Source organism: Giraffa tippelskirchi, chromosome 13 (assembly GCF_054371585.1).
Source record: "Giraffa tippelskirchi isolate mGirTip1 chromosome 13, T2T-mGirTip1v1.2.pri, whole genome shotgun sequence".
Lineage (NCBI taxonomy): Eukaryota > Metazoa > Chordata > Mammalia > Artiodactyla > Giraffidae > Giraffa > Giraffa tippelskirchi.
In genome coordinates this window covers 72988120-73010795 of record NC_137287.1, presented here as the reverse complement: position 1 = coordinate 73010795, position 22676 = coordinate 72988120, and the positions used below count along the sequence as shown (strand labels likewise).

Sequence of the window (22676 nt, the reverse complement as noted above, 5' to 3'; positions counted from 1 at the left end):
TTCTCTTAAAGATTTCATTTATCATCACACCGTTGTACATGAACACATTTAAAAAAATCTTCTGGGTGCAATGCCAAAAGACTGCATCGCAGCATATGGGATCCTTATACTCAGTTGGTAAAGAATCTATCTGCAATGCAGGAGACCTTGGGTCGATTCCTGGGTCAGGAAGATCCCCTGGGGCAGGGATAGGCTACCCACTCTAGTATTCTTGGGCTTCCCTTGTGGCTCAGCTGGTAAAGAATCCGCCCACAATGCGGGAGACCTGGGTTCGATCCTTGGGTTGGGAAGATCCCCTGGAGAAGAGAAAGGCTACCCACTCCAGGATTCTGGCCTGGAGAATTCCACTGACTGTATAGTCCATGGGGTCACAAAGAGTCGGACATGACTGAGCGACTTTCACTTTCACTTTTCATGCAGGATCCTAGTTCCCTGACCAGGGATCAAACCCCAGCATTGGCAGCATGGAGTTTCAACCACTGGACCATCAGGGAACTCCCATGAAGACATTTTAGAGTTGAGGAAGTGAGGCAAAGGAGACACTTAGCAAGTTGTTTCCTGAGGCCAGGAAATGAATTCAGTCACCTGACTTCTGGACTGGATGTAACTATCAGGCTGAGAAATTTAGGAATGAGAGAGTTCGATCATATGGAAACCTGGGGCTTTAATCATTAGGAAGTAGGAATACTCACACCGCAATCCTCAGGGTTCTTAAAAGATATGGCAAGTAAATAATGAACATAATGTATTTGAAAATGGCACCTGTGATAAGTAGTGGGTTGTCTCTTTTATTTGGGATGACTTGATGTTTCTGGAGCATCCTTTAATGTTACACCCCTCCATGATGCTGTTGCATCTTGTAGGATGCAGGAGAATATAGGTCAACTGTCTTATCCCCTCTGTCCCAAATAAGTATGAGTATGTTCATGGATCTTTTTATTGCAGCCACATCTACCAGTTCTTTGGAAACACCTGGAAAATTTACTCATCGGCATGTTTCTAGAAAGCCCATAAGAACTATTGAAACTCAGCAATCTCAAATGAAGCACTTTGTGAGCTGTGCTTGATTTGAACGACTTTAACTATTTGTAACTTTCCCACCTGTCTTCCTTTTTCCACTAGGCAAAATAGATTATATACTGTAATGTGATAACTTATTGTTCTAATTTGAAAAGTTGCTTTTCGCTTGTTGAAATTGTTAGAAATGTAAGGGTTGATATTCTTTTCATATTTTCCTAGTATCAACTATTTTCATCTAGCCTATACATATTGGAACACACTCTAAAGTATAATATCTCTCTTCTAGAGGGAGGGGAAAGTGTGTAATATAGTCCTTGAGAAAACAAATGAATATGCTTTGGTTAAAAGCCTACTTATATCTTAATTTTAAACCAAGGACTTCTACGAGTAAATAATATATGTTTAAAAGTTCATTTAAATGCTTCCACTAATTATTGCATAACTGAGATGAAATTTTCTGCCAGCTGTAAGAATGATGATGAATCGATAACTTAATATTTTGTGAGTGACTCAGTATCACGTATTTTTTGGGGTAGGTTTTGCTTTGAAATAATTTTTAACAGAAAAAAAATCAGTTTCCAGAATAGCACACAGAAGTCCTGAATATTCTCCCCCAGATTCGCCAATTGTTAACATTCCACCATATTTTCCATCTCTCTCTCTACAAATACATACATTATTTTTCTCAATCCTTCGAAATTAAGTTGCAAAAGGTGTGATGCCTTGTTACCTCTAAATACGTCAATGTGTATTTCTTTAAAACAAGAAGATTCCTGACATACCCACAGACACCCATCCAAATCAGGAAATTAACATTGGTATTGTACAATCTTCAGTTCACAGGTCCCCACTCAAATTTCATTGATCATCCCAATGATGTCCTTATATGTCCAGAAGCATGCATTGTAGGAAGCTGGCATGTCTCTTTAGTGATGTTAAATCTGGGATCCGTTGATTAGTCTTCTTTTATTCCCTGGTGGCTCAGTTGGTAAAGAATTTGCCTGCAACGTTGGAGACCTCGTTCCATCCCTGGGTTCAGAAGATCCCCTGGGGTGGGGCATGGCAACCCTCTCCAGTATCCTTGCCTGGAGAATCCCCATGGACAGAGGACCTTGGGGGGCTACAGTCTCCATGTGGTCAGAGAGTCAGACACGACTGAGCGACTTTCACACTTCACTATCTTCTGTTATCTTGACATTTCTGATGTGTTCAAGCCAGTTACTTTGAAGAATGTCCCTCAGTTTGGGGTTGTCTGATGTTTTGTCAGTACATTGATTGAACGGATTATCATTAGATTCAAGTATATCACAGGAATATCACAGAAATGACTCTGTATTCTCAGTACATATTATCAGCAGGTACGTGATGTTGATTTAAACTATTACTGGTGATGTTGATTTAAACTATTACTGGTGATGTTGATTTTTTAAAACCTTTTATTTTGTATTGGGGTATAGCTGATTAACAATGTTGTGATAGTTTTAGGTGAACAGAGAAGGGTACTTAGCCATATATACACATGCATCATTCTTTCCCAAATTGCCCTCCCTTCCAGGTGGCTACATAACATCGAGCAGAGTTCCATGAGCTGTACCGTAGGTCCTTGTTGGTTATCCATTTTAAATATACCAGAGTGTACATGTCGATTCCAACCTCTCAAACTATCCCTTTCTACCATTCTTCCCCGCAGCAATCATAAGTTCGATCTCTTAAGTCTGTGAATCTGTTTGTTTTGCAAGTTCATTTGTATCATTTCTTTTTAGATCCCACCTATAAGGCATGTCATACTACATTTATCCTTCTCTGTGGTGATGTTGATTTTTATCATTTGGTTAGGATGGTGTCTTTTGGGTTTCTTCACAGTAAAGTGGTTTCTTTTTTAAATTTTTACTAGAGTATAGTTGATTTTAAATGTTGTATTAGTTTCCACAGTAAAGTTAATAAGCAATTTGTGATGGGATATTAACAAATATTGATAAGTATTCATTACAATGTTAATAAGTATTTTGCGGGGATATAGTTTAAGACCATATACATATCAAATCCCTCATTAAATCTTTATCCATTAATTGTGGCATCTACAAGTGCTTCTTACCTGACCCAATTATTATTAAGGTGGCTGAAAATTAATTTTTATTAATTATATATGCTACCATTCCTTCTACACACATTCATTGGCATCCTACTATTAATATAAGGCAGAGCTTTCTCTTATTTATCTATGTCAGTATGGCTTCATGGATTCATATTTTATGGAATGAGTTATCATCTTCTATTGGTATTACTTATTATGATGCTTAAGCTGGCCCAGATTTGGCCAGTGAGAGCCTTTTCAAGGTCCTGTGACCTTTGACAGTCCCCATCATTCTTGGAGAACTTCTTATTCCTCACAGAAGAAATTCAAGCATGTCTGATACTTTTGACTCCTCAGCCTTGGAGTCATCCATTTCTGTAGGAAGCCCTAGTTAATTTTTAGCTGAGAACGGTACTTAGAAATCAAGATTTAGACATTGAATGTGCTCGGTGCTACCAGGGTGTCATCAATTCCATGTCTTCCCTGTGGGTAGAGCTATATACACACATATACATTATCTATGGGCCTCCCAGGTGGTGCAGTGGTAAAGAATCCCCCTTCCGATGTCAGAGATGTAAGAGACACAGGTTCGATCCCTGGGTTGGGGAGATCCCCCGGAGGAGGTCATGGCAACCCACTACAGTATTCTTAATTGAAGAATTCCATGGACAGAGGAGCCTTGCGGGCTACAATCCATTGGATCATGAAGAGTCAGACATGACTGAAGCGACTTAGCATGCACATAAATTATATTTATCTATGTATTCTGGAAATCTTGTGTTCATGTCAATGGCTTCAGTTATAATCCAACATCTTGAGTTATTCTAGTCTTCCCTTTTTCCAGGTTTCCTCTCTCTAACAGTGGGAAGCCTGGATCCCATTATCCTCAACATATTTGATTAATTCTTTCAGACGTAACCCGTCTCCCGTTCATCCTGGCCATCTTCTCATCTCCAGTGCTTCTGATTCACATGGACCAGTGCAGGTCAAGAGGGAAGAGGTTCCCTGAGCCCTGGTGGTATGCTGGCTAACAGTGCTTCCCCTGTATTGTTTTGAATGAATCTATGAGGGGCTATCATCTAGTGGCTGAGTGGGAGATCTCTACAGTCAGAATGTTAGGTGTATATAACAGCTATGCCACTTGCTAGCTGTGTGATCCTGGGAAGACTAGTCAACCTCTTCTAGTCTCTAAGATTTCTCTCTTCAAAAGAGAAGCCATAGCAGGAGACAGCAGGCTCCTCTGCTACTTCTTGCTGCCTTGGGGACAGATCTTGAGTCTCAAAATAAAGGCTTCTGTTGTCTCTGCTCTAGTAGCCACTGACTTAACAATGAGCAGCAGCCTTCAGCAGGCCACAAAAGGTGGAGCATGGGAGATGGCTTCAGAGGAGTGGGTGGCCATACTAGCCAGGTGTGGGGTGGCGGGGCGCAGGGTATCATACATGGGGCTTGCTTATGGCATCCATCCACTTGGGATAACTATAACCCAGAGCAGAATGATGTAAAGTCAGGGCCTGTTTCTTTATCTGCAAAAAGAAGACAAACATGGGCTTCCTCATCTTAGAAACCTGTTGGGTGAGGATCAAATGAGCTAATGTTCCCCAGTGCAGGAAGTGGGAGACGTTTAAAGAACATTTCCCACCTCCTACCCATAAAATCAAAGCATATTCACTGTAGAAAATTTAGACAACCAATATAAGCAAAAGCAAGGTACCAGCTATCGCAGGTAACTCCATCAGGCAAAGATAACCATTTATATTTAATTAGAGGTCCTTCCAGTCTTATATCTGGACACATCAGCATAAGGTACTAAGATTATGGAGTTCCTGCTCCCTTCTCTTCTTCCTGTACAGGGGAGGAACAGATTCCTCCTGGGGACCACTCCCCTATCCCCCTGAGCCTCTTGCTGGCTGGACCCAGCAGCACAACATCCCCACAAAGCAGGCAGCAGGCAGGCCAGGCAGGGTCTGCACGTGCGGCCAGGGGATCTCACACCCAGCTCTTCTCCTGGGGGGTGCATCTTCCTTCCCAGGGACAGGAGGCCAAGAAACAGGTTTCCTCTCTCTTTGATCAGAATGAATCGTCTGCTGCGGAAGCTGGCTGTGGCCCAGATTCAGGGGGAAACAGCAGTGCAAGGCTTTTCTATTCGAGTGCTGCCCCGTGGCGCTTCTCTGGGCTGAGTGTTCGGGAAAGCGAACATGGCTCTAGAATAGATTCAGAGGATGTGGGGGGCTGTGCTGAGGGATGTGCACATGCTGATTCCTGGGCTTCCCATCCCTCCTGTCCTTCCTCTGATGTCAATGTCAGCTTGCCTTGCTGGTCTACTTGGATATACTTGGTCATTTTATAAATATATTCCTGTGCTGTGCTAAGCCGCTTCAGTCGTGTTCAGTTCTTTGCTACCCCCATGGACTGTAGCCCACCAGGCTCCACTGTCTATGAGATTCTCCAGGCAAGAATACTGGAGTGGGTTGTCATTGCCTCCTCCAGGGGATCTTCCCAACCCAGGAATCGAACCCACATCTCTTATGTCTCCTGCATCAACAAGCAGGTTCTTTACCACCAGTGCCACCTGGGAAGCCCAGATATTTTCTTAACAATTACCTAACACTGTATTGGTGCCAGGGGAGAAAAGAAGGGAGAAGAATGATGCATAGAACAGTCTTATGGACTCTGAGGGAGAAGGTGAGGGTGGGACGTTCTGGGACAATAGCATTGAAACATGTATATTATCATATGTGAAATAGAACACCATTCCATGTTCGATGCATGAGACAAATGCTCAGGGCTGGGGCAATGGGATGACCCAGAGGGATGGGATGGGGAGGGAGGTGGGAGGGGGGTTCAGGATGGGGAACACATGTAAACCCATGGCTGATTCATGTCAATGTATGGCAAAAACTACTACAATATTGTAAAGTAATTAGCCCCCAACTAAAATAAATAAATTTATTAAAAAAAAAAAAGTGAGAGCTTTATTTCCTCAGAATTTTCACCATGTTACCAATGAAGAGATTCTAGTTCAAGTTCAAGATGACTTTGCAGAACCTTCAAACAGCTTCTCTAAGGACCCACTGATCCACCCAGCTCTTATGTCCATCAAAAGTCACCAGTCCAGGCCCTCCTCTGACACTGACATCTTATGTTTGGGTTCATTTAATAAACATACTCATTCATCCTCACTATCTATTAGTGGTTTGGAATTTTACCCTTAGAGATTTGAGACTTTTGTGTCTGGAAGATTTTATTGACCAAAAAGCAAGTGTCTGATTAAATCAATAACCCCTGAGCTTTTCAGTGAATGGGCTGCTGTGTGTCAGTTGACATGAGCTCTGTTTAGAGGCTAGATGGGGGGGAGTGGGGGAGGAACACATCAAGGGAGGTGGTGACAGGGACCCTGGAGGAACTAAGGCCAAGCATCTCGTGGTTTCAGCATTTGGATGTAGCACATCACCTTATTTAAGTCCGTCACACCTCTGCCCTGTGTGTCTTTATTTCCCTTCTTCCTGAGCTTAGCAGTGTTAGAATCCCTGCTTTTGCCCAGGGCTCTTCTGGCCAACCCTGATGAAATCTCTCTCTGTTGGGCTCTGCCCCTGCATCTGAGCAGCTAAATATGGGTGCAGAGAAGTTCCCAACCCAGAGGACTGTTTCACACCAGCTCCACGACTGTCAGTCTTAGGGAGCTCTCGGCACAGCTGGCAGCCCCACCTCATTCCCCTAGTCAGTGAGCTCTCCTCTTCTTGGAGAGGACCGCTTCATGGGTTCTTTCCTTTCCTGAAATTCTAGCACCTCCTCACTGGTCCTCCCTCTCAGCTGTTGACCTTGATTCCAGTTAATAAAACAGATGTGATCCCAGAGAACAGCCTGAATTTTCCTCCACCAAATCTTGCCTTAGGACTCAGACACTTTGTTTCCTTTCTAGTTATACAAAACCAAACCAACATCAGTCCATGCTCATTACTGTGTGTTTTTAAAATGTAGTTTGCATTTGCTAACTTAACACATATATTACTTTTATTAAAATATGTCAACAAGAAGGACTTCCCTGGTGGTCCAGTGGTTAAGAATCTGCCTTGTAATGCAGGGCACGTGGGTTCGATCCCTGGTTGGGGAACTAAGATCCCACATGCCACGGAGCAACTAAACCTGCAAGCCGTAACTACTGAGCCCATGAGCCACAACTAGAGTCTGTGCGCCGGAAATGAAGTCCTGCATGATGCAACAAAGATCCCACATGCCACAACTAAAACTCAATCCAGCCACACACACACACAAATGTCAACAAGAGTAAACCAAGCAGGTCAACCGTGGTCTAATCTTGCTTGCTTGTTTTCCCTTAATATTTCTCTGAACTAAAAACGAAACCAAACAAAAAAAAACCCTAATATCAGTCTCCCAAGGCAATAGAAATAAAAATGAGACTAAACAAATGTGACCTAATCAGACTTACAAGCTTTTGCACAGCAAAGGAAGTCATAAGCAAAACAAAAAGACAACCTATGGACTGGGAGAAAATTTGCAAATGATAAGAGTGACAAGGGCTTAGTTTCCAAAATATATACACAGCTCATACAACTCAACAATAAAAAAAAACAGTCCAATCAGAAAATGGGCAAAAGACCTAACAGACATTTCTCTAAAGAAGACAGTGCTGCTGTTTAGTGGCTAAGTTGTGTCTGACTCTTGCAACTCCATGGACTGTAGCCCACCAGACTCCTCTGTGCAAGGGATTTCCTAGGCCAGAATACTGGAGTGGGTCGCTCTTTCCTTCTCTAGGGAATTTTCCTGACCCAGGGATCAAATCTGCATCCCCTGCATTGGCAAGTAGATTCTTCACCACTGAGCCACCAGGGAAGTCCTAAGAAGACACACAGATGGTCACAAGGCACACAGAGAGATACATCACTGATTATCAGAGAAATGCAAATCAAAGCTACAAGGAGTAGCTCATACCAATCTGAATGACCATCGTTAAGAAGTGTACAAATAACAAATGCTGGAGAGGGGGAGGAAAAAAGGGAACCCTCTCACCCTGTTGGTAGGAATGTAAGTTGGTGCAGCCACTTTGAAAAACAATATGAAGTTTCCTCAGAAAACTAAAAATAGAATTATCATGTGACTCAGCGATCCCACTCCTGATCATATATCCAGACAAAACTATAATTAAAAAACATATATGCACCCCTATATTCATAGCAGCACTATTCATGATAACCAAGACATGGAAACAACCTACATGTCCATCAGCAGGTAAATGGATAAAGATGTGGTACATATATACAATTGAACATTACACAGTCATAAAAAAGAACCATTTGCAACAACATGGAGGGACCTAGAGATTATCATACAAAGTGAGGTAAGACAGAAAGAGAAAGACAAATACCATATGATATCACTTATATGAAAATACTGATGTCAAGACTTTGTAAAGTATGAAACATACGCTATAATAAGTGAAAAAAATAAGATTACTAAATTGTGTATTCTCTATGATTTGGAAGAAATTATTCAAATAAAACAACTAGAAATTATATTAGTTGTAGGGTGGTGAAATTAAAGATGGCTTTGAATATCTGTTTTCCTAGATTGTATAATATAAATATATAATAAATAATTTAAAAATTCACTAGAAATATCTAATATTTAAGAAAGTAGGCAGCTCTAAGAAGCAAAGGTGCTTTTATAAATTATACAGGAACATCACAGAAATAATTAAGTTGCTACTGTATTCAGGTAGGAGGTATTTATGGCGTTGTTCGGAGTGATCCTGTTAACATCTTAAGCAACACAACATCACAAAGGAATGGGAACAGTTTAAGGGAATTTGGTGATTTTTTTCTGTATCTGGTATGTTTTGGTCCCATGTATTCCAGAATTTTCTCTATCCCTGCATGTAAAAATGTAAATATATATATGTATGCACACATGTATTTAAAACTTTATAATACATATTTAAAATTAGGTTAGAATTTCAGAATCAGAGAATAAAATGAATATATATAGCCTCTTATTTACATTCTCTGCCATGGAGCTTATTAAGCTTTTTTGGTAACTTGAATATAATTTCTAAGCATGGATGAGAATTAAGCTAGGAGGTGCTAGCCTTCCTTTGATTATATTTTTCTTTCCCCTCTTAATCATATTAGTTTTAGGTACACAGGATTCTTTATAGCTTTGGTCACAATGGGTAATGTCTGAAACAATCCGTTAATGCGTAAGCAAAGAGAAATTACTCTAAAAAGCTGAACAATATCCAAAAAGCTAAACCAGTGAAGTGCGCTATGAGTAACTTTCAGACACAAAGTATATTTAGATCCTGGATACTCAAGACAAGTTTAGAAAAGGGCACATTACTACCAAGTACCTAAAAGGGCTAGATTTTTTAGTTCATTCCTTTATGGGAATGACTTTAGAGCTTTCAAGTGGTGGCTGGAAATGGCCGGAGGAGAGGGGAGGACGTCTGTGTATTCCTCTGTGTAAACTTGTCCAAAGCCAGTTGTCCATTCTCCTATGTGAGCCAACTAATCTTTCTGCTGCTGTGACCATTTCCTCTTGAGTTGTCTTACTCTTGCTGCCCAAACCATTATACCTGATGGTTATGAAAATGGATACAATGACCTTCCAATGTTCAGGAGAGAAAGTTTTACAAAAGAAATGGAGAGGGGACTTTGAAGTACAGCGGTGTGAGAGGAAATCTAATAGATGCTGGTTGCATCCACTTATGGTCTTAAAGGCCCCCCTCATATGCTTCTGGTTACAGAATTAATTCTGGTGTAGTTAATTCAGGTAGAAGAAGAGAAAGTCAAGCATATGGAGACTCAAAACAAAACAAAGCAAGAGGGCTTCTGTTATTGTGTTCCGAGTTTAACTCTTTAAAAGATAGTATGAAAGTGGTCTTAGAAAGGCAGGCTAACCGCATCTTGTTACTAAAGGCAGGGGAACTGGGAACCCCCAGGTAGAGGAGGGGGAGCTCCCAGAAAAACTCATAGCTGTCCCTACCAAGGTGATCTCAGAGACCCTATGCTCAGAGTACTGTCTGTTGGTCAGTCTGAACCATTCCTTAAGCATCTGAAAATCCACATACATCCTAATTCCCCGATCTTCTCATGTATCACAACAATTGAGGGATGGTGTATTTACAGATCAGAGATTTAGACATGATCTGGCAATAATGGACCTTAACTCATGGATCTCTGACAGAGAAACACTCCCAGAATGGTCCCAGAGCAGAAGTAGCCCTAGACCTTTAGCTTCCACCTAGAGAAATGAAAGCCAAGAGAGACTTCATGATTTGTCCATGGTCACGGAGCTCTACAGAGACAGGATTGGGACTTCAGCCCACTACTGTTTCAAGTGCATCACCATGGCCCCACCATGCTTGTATTATTGCTCTCCAAGTGGTAAGAGAACAAGTTTATACAGAGATGTGACCTTAAAACCAGCAGGTGGCAATCTACTGAGAAATCTCAAAGACACTTGTGGTCCCACTCTAGATGTATACTTTGTCCCCTCCATGCTCTTGCTCAGTTTTGTGTGACTCTTTTGTGACCTCATGGACTTGTACCCCGCCAGGTTCCTCTGTCCATGGAATTTCCCAGGCAAGAATACTGGGGCGGGTTGCCATTTTCTCCTCCAGGGGGATCTTCCCGACCCAGGGATTGAACCCACGTCTCCTGGGTCTCCTGCATTGCAGGCAGATTCTTTACTTGCTGAGCCAGCGGGGAAGCCTCCCTGATTATTCCCTATAGATAGTGGGTGCAGCTTGTGGTTGCCGCAGACCTCTCTCCAGCTATGCTGTCAGATATAAGATGCTCGGGACAGTAAAAGTTATATCTCATCAAATAAAGGATGAGGTTAACTGTGATGTAATAATAGTTAATAACTTCATGGGAAATTGTTTTAAAATCTAAAATTTTCTAGTTAATTGTGAGTAAGCATAAAGAGGTGTTCTATCCTGATCTTGGGCTTCCCTGGTGGCTGAGATGGTAAAGAATTCACCTGCAATGCAGGAAACCCAGGTTTGATTCCTGGGTTGGAAAGATCCCCTGGCAAAGGGAATGGTAACCCACTCCAGTATTCTTGCCCTTCCCTGGTGGCTCAGAGGGTAAAGAATCTGCCTGCCTTGAGGGAGACCTGGGTTCAATCCCTGGGTTGGGAAGATCCTCTGGAGGAGGGTATGGCAACCTACTCCAGTATCCTTGTCTGGAGAATCCCCATGGACAGAGGAGTCTTGTGGGCTACAGTCCATGGGGTCACAAAGAGTCGGACACGACTGAGCAACTAAGCGCTAAGCATACCCTGAAATTAGGTATTTTTTAAAAATTTTCTCTACACCATTTATTGGACACATATTTTGGTCCCAGTACCATTCTTGGGGGCTGCTGTATAGTAGTAAAGAACCTGCCTGCCAATGCAGGAGACATAAGAGAATTGGCTACAATCTCTAGGTTGGGAAGATCCCCTGGAGAAGGGCACAACAATCCATTCCACTATTCTTGCCTGGAGAATCTCATGGATAGAGGAGCCTGGTGGGCTATGGTCCAAAGAGTCAGACATGACTGAAGTGACTTAGCACAGCACAGCACCATACTTGGGCTGAAGGTGCAAAGATAAATGAGGAAGGATTCCTGATTGTGAAAAATGTATCATCTTTGGGAGAAACAGACACGAAAACAAATAACTCTAACACAGGTACTAAAACCTACATAGAGGTTAAGAACAGAGTGCTATGGAAACATGACATCAAATGGTTTTATATTACTTAGTGATACAAACATGCATGCAAAGGTGATAACTTTCTTGCTATAAGACACAAAGTAAGACTATCCAACTGATCTTAGTTGTTGGTGTGGTAATTTTTCAGCTCATTTAGTGCACGAGTAGATACCGTATACAAAGTGTAATTTGCTCTTTGAAGCAAAGGCTTCTCTAACAGTCTATGTCAATATCAGTTCTCATTGCACAACACTGATGATGGACATGCAAAGCCTATACGATAATATGCTTTCAAAATACACTGTTGAAGTCTTGAACTTGTTTATTTTTTCAAATGTTGCTGTCCCAAGACTGAAATAGAAAGACTATCAGGAAAATTGTTTCACTAGATCAAAAGTTTTCTATGTGACAGAAATTAAAATTTACGATTTCCTTCTTGATTCATGTGAACACACTGTATGTTTCCCAGGGCTGTTGTCTCAAAGTACTATCAACTGGGTAAATAAATACAACAAATAAACTGGGTAAATAAAAACAAATAAATATAACTGGGTAAGTAAACACAACAGAAACGTATTTCCTCACAGTCCTGGAAGGTGCAAGTCCCCACATCAAGGTGTTGGCCGTGCTCCTTCTGAAAACTTTTGGGGAGAACCCTTCCTTGGTTCTCACATAGGGGCTGCTGCAGCAACACCTTGATATATATATCTCCATTCTTTAAAATTTTATTCCCATATAGGTCGTTACAGAGTATTGAGAAGAGTCCCCTGTGATATAAAGCAGGTTTTACTAGTTATCTATTTTATATATAGTAGTGTGTATATGTCAATCCCAATCTACAGATGTAGAAAACAAACATAGTTACTAAGGGATAAGGGGGGTGCCCAGAAACTTCCTGATTCGGTGAATAACAGTCTAGTTTTCTGTGGAGGGAGCAGTATCTTGGCTGCATGGACTAAAGAAAGGACATGGCATCTGAGTGCTCTTTCAAGAATTTTCAAACGATCCCTTACTCCTCCAAGCCCCCGAATTACCTGGTGCCTCCAATTTCTAAACTTTTGGATGGAGTGGGAAGACAGGGGTGTGGAGAAGATTAGCTTGCTTATCATCTCACATCCTTTTCAGACACGTGGGTTTCATTCAGCTAAGACAGTTCTCATTCTCCTCCAGTTTCCTTTTATATCTCTTGTCTTCTATTGCCTCCTCTTCTGTCCTCTTGTCCTTACGAATTTAAGACCCTTAAATTATTGGTATAGATTGAATGTTCATGTCCTCTCAAAATTCACATGTTGAAGCCCTAAACCACAATGTGATGGGATCTGGGGGGTGGTGGGTTTTGGAGGTATTTAGGATCAAGATGGGGTCATGAGGGTGAGGCCCTCATGATGGGATTAGTGACCTTCTAAGAACAGAAAGAGTCACCAGGGCTCTCTCTTTGCCCTGTGAGGACACAGCTGCAAGCCAGGAAGGGGGCATTCATCTGGAATGGAATTGGCTGGCACTTGGATCTTAGACTTCTCAATCAAAAACTGTGAGCAATAAATATCTGCTGTTTAAGCCACCCAGTCTATGGTATTTTGTTATAGCAGTCAGAGCTAAGACATTATTTATTGTTATTTTAGTTAGATTCTTTCACTGTTAGATCCTTTCACTGGGGCTTCCCACATAGCTTAGTTGATAAAGAATCTGCCTGCAATGTAGGAGACCCCGGTTCAATTTCTGGGTCGGGAAGATCCCCTGGAGACGGGTTAAGCTACCCAGTCCAGTATTCTTGGGTTTCCCTTGTGGCTCAGCTGGTAAAGAATCACCTGCAATGCGGGAGACCTGGGTTCGATCCCTGGGTTGGGAAGATCCCCTGGAGAAGGGGAAGGCTACCCACTCCAGTATTCTGGCCTGGAGAATTCCATGGACTGAAGAGTCCATGGGATCGCAAAGAGTCAGACACGACTGAGTGACTTTCACTGTTATTTTACTACTCTTTAGTCACTTAGGACTTGCACAAAAGCTTTGAACCGTATCAAGACACAAACTCACTTTTTATTTAAAACCCAGTTTCTTTCTTTTTAACCAATAAGATCATATATGATGCTTTAGAATCCTTTTAATTTTTTTCTTACTACAGTATAAAGATTTTTAATTTGTGGCCAACTGGCAGGGGACCTGCCCTCCTCATTCCTTCATCACCACCAGTAGGGCAGAGAAACAAGCATGGTTACCACACCTGCCCCTGGGAGGATGGAGATTTCAAGGGTTTGCAAGTCCTAAGTAAGGTGATATGTGAATACAGGATGAACCACTGCCCAGGTGCAGCTGTTGGGGAAGGGCATGAGGCATGTGGTTTAGGGCAGACGCCTTTTCACTCTGAAACTACTAGAGCAGAACTTTATATACATCCAGAGACTATATATGGATAAGACGTCATGGTAGGGTTTCCCTGGTGGCTCAGTAGTAAAGAATCCACCTGCCAATGCAGGAGACATGAGTTCCATCCCTGGTCTGAGAAAATCCCACATGCTTCGGAGCAACTAAGTCTGTGTGCCATAACTATCGAGCCTGTGCTCTAGAGCCTGGGAACCGCAGCTACTGAGCCCATGTGCCACAACTACTAAAGCCCTTGCACCCTAGAGCCCATGCTCCACAACAAAAGAAGCCACTGCAATGAGAAGCCTGCACGCTGCAACCAGAGAGTAGACCCCCATTTGCCACAACTAGAAAAAGCCTGCCCACAGCAATGAAGACCCAGCACAAAAATAAATAACTTTAAAAAAAAGACATCATAGTAACTGTGTGATGAGATAGACTAGCCACTGTCCTAAGGATATAATTCTATCTGCCTTTGTGAACTCATCAGCGCTGCTCCCAACACCCACTGCCTGTTTTATAGTCACCCCTGGGGGCTGAATACACCCCTCGGTGGCAGGCTGTGGACCAAGAAGAATGGTGGAAGGATCTGGGAAATGGGTACATCTGGGGAATACAGACTCCACTCTGAGATCAAGGGCCCCTCTGAAAGAGGCTAATTAGGAACGTGATAGATCAGTATTCCCCATAAGTATTTGTGGAAGCTATAATGATGGAAATATGATCCTGAAGCTTGGAGATTAGCTTAGCATCAGAGAGGGTCGACTTTTTCAGCCTACCTCACCTGTCAGCTCTTTTAATTTCAGCTGTGCTTTTGGGTGGGGAGCCAACTTTTTCACTCTCCTCTTTCACTTTCATCAAGAGGCTCTTTAGTTCTTCTTCACTTTCTGCCATAAGGGTGGTGTCATCTGCATATCGGAGGTTATTGATATTTCTCCCAGCAATCTTGATTCCAGCTTGTGCTTCCTCCAGCCCAGCATGTCTAATGATGTACTCTGCATATAAGTTAAATAAGCAGGGTGACAATATACAGCCTTGACGTACTCCTTTTCCTATTTGGAACCAGTCTGTTGTTCCATGTCCAGTTCTAACTTTTGCTTCCTGACCTGCATACAGGTTTCTCAAAAGGCAGATCAGGTGGTCTGGTATTCCCATCTCTTTCAGAATTTTCCAGTTTATTGTGATCCACACAGTCAAAGGCTTTGGCATAGTCAATAAAGCCGAAATAGATGTTTTTCTGGAACTCTCTTGCTTTTGCGATGATCCAGAGGATGTTGGCAATTTGATCTCTGGTTCCTCTGCCTTTTCTAAAACTAGCTTGAACATCTGGAAGTTCATGGTTCATGTATTGCTGAAGCCTGGCTTGGAGAATTTTAAGCATTACTTTACTAGTGTGTGAGATGAGTGCAATTGTGTGGTAGTTTGAGCATTCTTTGGCATTGCCATTCTTTGGGATTGGAATGAAAACTGACCTTTTCCAGTCCTGTGGCCACTGCTGAGTTTTCCATATTTGCTGGCATATTGAGTGCAGCACTTTCACAGCATCATCTTTCAGGACTTGAAATAGCTCAACTGGAATTCCATCACCTCCACTAGCTTTGTTCATAGTGATTCTTCCTAAGGCCCACTTGACTTCGCATTCCAGGATGTCTGGCTCTAGGTGAGTGATCACACCATCGTGATTATCTAGGTTGGAAAAAGTATTTGCATAAAGTTAAAAAAATTCAAACAACAGGGTAAACCATGAAAAGTGTGTCCTTACCAGGCCAGACATTTATTGAGACGCCCTCTCTCCAGGGGCAGATACTAACTTTTTAGGGCACACTTCTGCGAATTTTCTACATAAATGTAAACACTGCTGCTGCTACTGCTGCTGCTGCTGCTGCTAAGTCGCTTCAGTCGTGTCCGACTCTGTGCGACCCCATAGACGGCAGCCGACCAGGCTCCACCGTCCCTGGGATTCTCCAGGCAAGAATACTGGAGTGGGTTGCCATTTCCTTCTCCAGTGCATGAAAGGGAAAAGTGAAAGTGAAGTTGCTCAGTCATATCCGACTCTTAGCGACCCCATGGACTGTAGCCTACCAGGCTCCTCCGTCCGTGGGATTTTCCAGGCAAGAGTACTAGAGTGGGATGCCATTGCCTTCTCCAACGTAAACACACACATGTACATATCTATATAGGCATATATATAGATATATACATGTGTTTAATACAATTGGGAACGTATTATATATAACTTGTTTCCAATTTTCTTTGTCATTCAAAACGTATCTTGAGGATTTTCCATATTGTGACATATAAATTGACTCTATTCCTTTTTTAAAAAAATGTACTAAAATAAAACTTGCACATGATTTTAGCATGAACCATACATAAGGGTTCATAACAGAAGAGAACTGTCTGTCTCATCTCCTCAGAAGAGAACTGTCTCATGTCCTCACCTCTTGCCTTGCTCCAAGGCAACTTTTTATCTGTCTTTAGTTTTTCTGATAAACAGCACTGTATTATAAATGAAAGGTTTATATTCCTTAATTTACTGACTTAAAATATTATCTATTGACAGTCTGCTCTGATGGATGATGAACTATCCCACTAACTAACATGCTTATGTCTCTATTTATCAGTGGTAGACATTATCCATTACTTTTCTAATAAGACAGGTGAGCATTTAGCACTTATTCCACCCCATCTCTTCCCAATATTGCTCCATCTCTATTTACAATCCTCCCTCTGGTGACTTCGGCAGCCTCCAACACCACACCTAACTCTATTTCTCTTTGTATCCACCACAGAAAGCATTTCCTGACTTTGAAATATAAGAAATGAGCAAACATAACCCTTCTCTCTACTTATATCATCTTCTCTGCAACCTTCCCTTTTTGTAGAGTCACTCAGCTCCCCCTTTATCTTGCCATTGTCAAGATGGATTATGTCCTCATTCTATTCTGTAACCATAATGAAGTCTTCTCCTGTGATTTGCTGGTATATGCAGACTATGTAGTCCATGGAGTTCTCCAGGTCAGAATACTGGAGTGGGTAGCCATTCCCTTTTCCAGGGGATCTTCCCAACCCAGGAATCGAACCCAGGTCTCCTGCGTTGCAAGTGGATTCTTTACCAGCTGAGCCACCAGGAAAGCCCTGCAGGTCATATAATGATTTGAACTCTTTCAGTAGGGAGTGACAGAAAGCTCCACCCAAACCAAATGAAAAAGAAAAGAAAGTTTGCTCACGTAACAGCAAAGCATTGGGGGGAAATGCAGCCTGATGCAAAGCTTCACTTAAAGGTGTTGTCAGGACTTAGCTTCTTTCTCTCCAGTTCTTAAATTCTCTCCCACCAAGGAAGCAAGATGTTGGCACCTGCTCCAGATTTTCACTTATTCAAGCTCAAATCCAGTAAATTCAGTGGAAAGAGAGGAAGTTTCTTCCCAGTCAAACTTCAGGATTCTTTAGGATTGGAACACTGTGTTCTCAGGCTCATCTCTGAACCCACTGCTGGAACAGGGGGCCCTGGGTATGCTGATTATCTAATCCCCACCTCTGGAACCAGGTCTGGAGCTCCACCCAAGGCACAGAAGGGGTTCCTCCAAAGGAAATCAAAAGAAAGAGGGAAAGGATGCTGGGCATCAAAAAATAACAAATGCCCACCCCGGACCACAAACTCTTCAGGGTTCTGTTTACATAAACTTGTGAACTGAGTGAAGGAAACAGAGAGTGGTAGTTTCTGTGATCTAACAGAGGTGCAACAAAATTTTAAAAACGTCATCAGCTAAACAAAACACCTCTGGAGGTCTAATTTTGCTTGAGAGCCACCAGTTTGCCACTACTGGCCTGCATACTAATTCTGAGAGTTCAAGAAATGTGAATTGTGTTTATATTATTAAAGCTATGTAAGCAGTTTTTACAGCAGAGTGAATGAACGTTTTCAGATTCTCTAGGCTTCCTGTCATGACTCCTGCAGACTCAGAGAATGTTCTTGGTTTCAAGTTGCAAAGATTCTCCCCTTTATCCTCCCCCATCACTCAGAATCCAGCTGCAGCGTTCAGTTCAGTTCAGTTGCTCAGTCGTGTCCGATTCTTTGCGACCTCATGAATCGCAGCACGCCAAGCCTCCCTGTCCATCACCAACTCCCGGAGTCTACCCAAACCCATGTCCATCGAGTCAGTGATGCCATCCAGCCATCTCACCCTCTGTCATCCCCTTCTCCTCCTGCCCCCAATCCTTCCCAGCATTAGGGTCTTTTCCAATGAGTCAACTCTTCCCACGAGGTGGCCAAAGTATTGGAGTTTCAGCTTCAACGTCAGACCTTCCAATGAACACCCAGGACTGATCTCCTTTAGGATGGACTGGTTGGATCTCCTTGCAGTCCAAGGGACCCTTAAGAGTCTTCTCCAACACCACAGTTCAAAAGCATCAATTCTTCGGCGCTCAGCTTTCTTCACCATCCAACTCTCACATCCATACATGACTACTGGAAAAACCATAGCCTTGACTAGATGGACCTTTGTTGGCAGAGTAATGTCTCTGCTTTTCAATATGCTATCTAGGTTGGTCATAACCTTCCTTCCAAGGAGTAAGCGTCTTTTAATTTTATGGCTGCAGTCACCATCAGCAGTGATTTTGGAGCCCCCCAAAATAAAGTCTGACACTTTTTGCACTGTTTCCCCATCTATTTCCCACGAGGTGATGGGACCAGATGCCATATGCAAACTTGCCCCTGACTTTGAATGGCAGATGTGGTTGCCTACTCTCCTGACATTCCCTTGTCCTTGCTGGTTTGGATCTTTTTCTTGGTTGTTGTCATTGATGTTGCAGTTCTTCTCACATGTCTGGTGATGTCTTATGATTTGTATTTTTACCTAAGAGAGGAGTTTGAAGTTGACAGGGAGCTCTGTGAATGTTGGTGTGATTTATCAACTGACCTGTTAAGTTTTAGTGAACTGGCAGGGAGCTTTCTGCTATGATGTGGCATCTAAATAAAGAACAAGAGGGGCTTTATTCTTGGTTATTGACATCCACACTAGTTATCCTGACTAGTTCATTAAACAATTCAATCAATAGTTTAGATAAGAACTGATTACACAGTTCATTGAATAATTTAGATATTTAAATAAGACCCTGACTCCTACCATAATTTTTATTGTATTTATTTATTTGTTTATTTATTTGTGCATTCATTCATTCTTTTATTTATTTAATAGTCTTTCCGCAGGTAGAAGAGGGATAGGAACTTTTGACTTCCATATCCAGACCCACATTTTCAGACCTACTCTTCAGTTCCATGGATTTCCCTGATAGCTCAGTTGGTAAAGAATCTGCCTGCAATGCAGGAGACCCTGGTTTGATTCCTGGGTCAGGAAGATCTGCTGGAGAAGGGAACAGCTACCCACTCCAGTATTCTGGTCTGGAGAATTCCACAGACTGAATAGTCCATGGGGTCGCAAAGAGTCAGACACAACTGGGCAACTTTCACTCACTTCATTTCTACTACCCAAGCCAAGAGCTTCCATTAGGTACCACTCAGTATGCTGGCTTTCTGCTTTATTTTAAAAGTTAATTAGTACTGTTTCATCTGCTTTTTGTTCTACAGAAACTTGTTGAGTTTTCTTGTATATTAGTGGCCTCCTTTCTATTCTCTTTAGTGTTGTGAACTTAAGCTTTTGAAAAGATTCCATTACTATTATCCTAATGGTTTCTTAGAAAGGCGATGATATAAATACAGGTGCTCCATCAGTACATCATGTTAAACTAGAAGGCTGCACATTCTCCTCTTTAATAGCTGCATTGTATTCAATTGTATGGCTATTTTCTTATAAGTTAACTTGTGTTCTACTGATTAACAATTACCTTTATGATTACAAACACTGCTGCCATAAACATTCTTGGAGACACTTCTATGCACATGTGTATTTGTATTAATAGAATAAATTCCTAGAGATAGAGTGTTGGATTGAAGGTTATTAGGAAGTTCCTCTTTGGAGTGTGTGTCGGTGTTTGGAAAGTGATACTGTACAATAATTAAAAGCATGAACTCTGGGGCCAAGCTGCCTGGGTTCATAATCCCTCTTCTCTTCCATGGCAATGCTGTGACCTTGGGCAAGTTACTTAAGTTTCTGTGTCTCGTTTTTCTAATGGGTAAAAATGAGAATTAATAATATCGCCTTTCTCTTAGGGTCGTGAGGATTAAATGAGTTAATCTGCTGAAGTTCATGTCTGATAAAAAACGCTCAATAATCATTATCTGTTAATGCTGTTATTCTAGACAACATTAGAACAGACTTCACAACAACACGAATAAAAATAAGCCACTATTCTCATGGGCTGGAGCTGCCCCCTGGCTTGTGCTCCTGCGCATGCTCCCTGTTGGGTTGGGGGGGCTACCACCAGGGTACGGTGTCCCCACAGCAGGGCTGCAAGTTCTGGGCAGAGAAGAGAAAGATAGGAGACCTCAGGGAGGGGCTTGAAGCTTTTTTAACCACAGGTCTACAGAATATAGCCACGGGAAAGCTGCTGTTCTAGAAGGTGCTCAGCACATCGTTGAATGAATAAATGAATGGGTGAACAAAACCAGGTTTAAGAATGATTTTTTTTTCTCCTCTTGAATTCTTTCCTGTCCACCTCGGGCCCTCAATAAAGTCTTGTTAACCACCAGCCTCCCTTTGTTGTGAGCCGTTTGGGGGAAGGGTCCTGAGGAGGGGGAGCACAGGAGGGAGGGTCACGGAGTCACCCCACCTGAGGGCATGGTAGCAAATACTGCAGAAGAGACAGAAGACGCAGGTCCCAAGGCAGCTCAGGAATACCTGGTGGGGAAGCCTGCTAAAAGCCTGGACTTCCTGCTTCCATGAAAAGGGATTTGTACTGCTTGTACTTGGTCATTAAAAGGTGAATGATCTCTCCAGACTGGGAAGTCTGATATACCTTGGTTAGTACAGAGACTGTTACACAGTAACCTTTAAGTAAATGATAGCTTTTTAGATTTTATTTACAAAATTTGGTCAAGACTAAAATTAAAGTCCACATTTGATGTTGCATGTACTCTGCCTCCGACCATATCTGACCTCTGTGTTACGAATATGGCTGCCTGCTTGGGACAATATTCCCAATGTGTGCTCAGTCGAGTCCAACTCTATTGCAACATCATGGACTGCAGCCCACCAGGCTCCTCTGTCCATGGGACTTTTCCAGGCAAGAATAATGGAGTGGGTTTCTGTTTCCTCCTCAAGGGGATCTTCCCAACCCAGGGATCAAACCCATGCCTTCTGTGTCTCCTACATTGACAGGCAGATTCTTTACCACTGAGCCACCTGGGAAGCCTGTTATTTCAGTGAGAGGCTTGTCAGGTCCAGTGGGGTTCAGAGACCAGACAGGATCGCAGGGGTCTTGAGCTTTCAACCAGCCTTTCTCAACAGCCTAATCTTGTTAGAATCTTGAAATTTCAATGAATCAGTTTCTGTCTCCACAAAATGGGAATTCGTGATATAAGATCTACCACCTGTTTGAGCTTAAAAGCACATCTTAACATTATATTAAAAGAGAGAGCAAAATTAGAATTGCCAATATACCCTGAAATCTTGACCTGAAAGTCACTATTAACGGGAAAACCATTACAGTATTATATTTCTCTAACATTCCTAGCAGATGCTTGGCTAAGGAAAAAAAATCTCAATTTTTTTGAGCATTGTCTTGGAATGTGGTTATAATTTATTATTTTTTACCACTCACATATTAATGTGCTGAAAAATAGAAGATTTATATTCAAAAGGGCACTATTTTCCAAAATAAAGTAATATACATAATAGATGGACAGAACACACATTCACACATACATAATATTCGTGTTAACTGCTCACACTATCACAAATATTATTATTTTTTGTGTTGTTGAAAATTAATTAGGGACTTAGCATGGATTGTAAAAAAGCAAATTTTGTGTGTGTGTGTTGTGTGCTTATTTGTGTCCTATTCTTTGTGACTCCATGGATTGTAGCCTGCCAGGATCCTCTGGCCATGAGATTTCCCAGGCAAGAATACTGGAGCAGGTTGCCATTTCCTACTCCAGGAATAAAACAAATTAGCAAAGTCTTATTTAGAGTTAGAAGAGGGACAATATGGAACCTGAATACTGGAAGCCTGTTTGGGAGAAGATTCAGAAAAGTCGAGAAAAGTCCTGGAGACATCAGACACAACATGGACTTCCCCAGACAAAAGGTTCAAGTCTACCTCCTATTTTAATAATGAAGCAGCTACCAGGGTCAAGGACCCTCTTGGGGGTCTTCATTCATGATGGGTAACTGGGTGGTTTTGTTTTGTTGGGGGGAATAAATATTTGAAGGGGGTAACTGAAGAAGGTTATGTGGCTGTTGTGATGTTATTGATACGTGGGCTGACGCTATTATGGCGGATGCTATCAGCTACATTATCTTTATGCCTCCAAGGTAATCTGAAGCAGCTGTCCATTGACTTGGCACTACCTTACACTGAAGCGTCTGCCCTGCCCAGGGACTGTAAC

The 22676-nt window shown here is 42.1% G+C and overlaps 1 long non-coding RNA gene across 1 annotated transcript in view; it reads right to left on the bottom strand.

The window, feature by feature from the left end:
* LOC145531370 (uncharacterized) overlaps positions 1-22676 on the bottom strand; it is a 105825-nt gene that overhangs the window by 25645 nt on the left and 57504 nt on the right. Inside the window, exon 4 of the long non-coding RNA XR_014072380.1 lies at positions 14955-15856. This is a non-coding gene — a long non-coding RNA (uncharacterized LOC145531370). The remainder of the gene's footprint in view (positions 1-14954; positions 15857-22676) is intronic.